Genomic DNA, 1756 nt, shown 5'->3' with positions numbered 1-1756 from the left:
TTGTTCTTACATCTAGTTTACCAAAATCCCACATATAGCCCATTTTAAGGCATTTACACAAAATTAAACATTTGTTTTTTAAAAATAATAGCTTTAAACATTTCAAGTTATACTGGTATTACAGTCCTTTAACAACAATTTTCACAGCTTTAATTTATCACAAGCTGTTGGTGGTAACCTGACTTATTTTACATAATACACAGATGAATTTTTACAAATATTTTATTAGTTGTGCCGGCACACAAACATCATGGATATTAAGGTGCTGGGCTACAAGGACTTGGCTGCCATCCCCAAGGACAAAATTATCCTGGACATAATTGCCTCATCATGATCTACAAATTCCACTATCCCTATTCCTTCCTGGAACACATGGAACTGCTCAGAAGCTAGGATCTTGCTTTCACCAAATCCACATCTCCCTCCCCCTTCCCATCCCCAGAAGTGTGAGTAAAGAGCAGGACCTCTGGAACCATCTCCCAGGCTTTAGCCCCAAGAATTACTGGGACCCCCCCAGAATACCCTGGCCCATTTCCATCATCATCCTACTCAGATTCCAACATGTATAAGCAGACACAGATCCATAAGCAGAGAGAATCCATGGATAGCAGCTCTCAGCACAAGCCTTTTTTTGAGGATCTTGTCATCAAGTCATCCATGCTCCCTGCAGCCTAGCCCCGGACTCCAACCTGCTCACCAAGATTGAAATTGATTATTGGTCATGCAGTTTGTCACTGCTCATTGTGGAGATAGAAAGAAAGAAGCAGAAGACATCACAGAAAGAGGTAGAAGAAGATGATAATGCCAGAAAAGAGATGGAGGGTCTCAGGAAGGATCAAAGACAGGAACTCAGTAAGGTGACTCTCTAACTCGAGAAAGATAATCTTGAAGGAAGAAATGAAAAAGTCATTGCCTACTTAAGGAAAACTCAGCTCCTATTGGATCAGACACCCTCTCAAACCTCCCCAAGACCTAGGACGTCCAAGTGTTCTCTGACTATGGTGAGACCGGGTGGTCTCTGAGCTAGCTACAGTCCACAGACTTCAGCCCAGGGGGAGTGAGCCTAGAAGGTCAGGCCTGCAGATCTGTCACTATGAAATGCTGGTAGCAAACAATAAGAGGTGAATCAAGTTTCCTCCGGGTGGGGATCAGATGAGGTCTGAGATGTGTCTGTCAAGTGAGGACTTATCAAGGGTACTTTCCCTTTCTTCTGAAGGATTTGAAAAACTGTTCTGTGGAAGCAGAACAAATTCAGGAAAAAGTAATCTTTCTTCTGATCGTCCCCACCATGACTCCATGACTGATACTCATCCCTGCGGCTTTGGGCTCTGGAGCTGGGGTCACTGATCCCAAGGCATCCTTTTCCCATGGTGAGCAGGGAGCGAGAATCACTTGGGGGAGTGGGAAGGTAGGACAGAGGTGGATTTGGTTCCATTCCCCAAGTGGAGGAGCAGCCAAGACCTTTGCAGCCCTGGGGTTGTGAAACACGGATTTTCTTTCCCATAATGGGGGTGGGGTGGGTATTCTTTATCACCCTTCACACTCACTGCACAAGGCAAACCCAGTCTGGACTCCAGGAGACACAAAGTTAATGTTTGTGTCCTCCCTCTGCCCACACCCCCCACAAGAAGGTTCCCAGAAGAGACTGAGAAAAAATGAACATGGCACTTAGTAGTTGGACCTGTCAGGTATGCTGACCAATGGGTAGGTGGAACTGGCCCTGGTAGGAGGAGGGTGAGTGTGAGAAGCAGCAAGG

The 1756-nt window shown here is 45.7% G+C and overlaps 1 pseudogene; it reads left to right on the top strand.

Moving 5' to 3' along the window:
• Positions 1 to 250: 250 nt before the first annotated feature.
• LOC111148350 lies at positions 251 to 869 on the top strand (annotated as a pseudogene).
• The last annotated feature ends 887 nt before the right edge of the window (positions 870 to 1756 follow it).

The sequence above is a fragment of the Enhydra lutris genome, unplaced genomic scaffold (genome assembly GCF_002288905.1).
Source record: "Enhydra lutris kenyoni isolate GAN:26980312 unplaced genomic scaffold, ASM228890v2 scaffoldscaffold19, whole genome shotgun sequence".
NCBI classification, from domain to species: Eukaryota; Metazoa; Chordata; class Mammalia; order Carnivora; family Mustelidae; genus Enhydra; species Enhydra lutris.
This window is presented reverse-complemented; position numbering and strand designations above follow the sequence as displayed.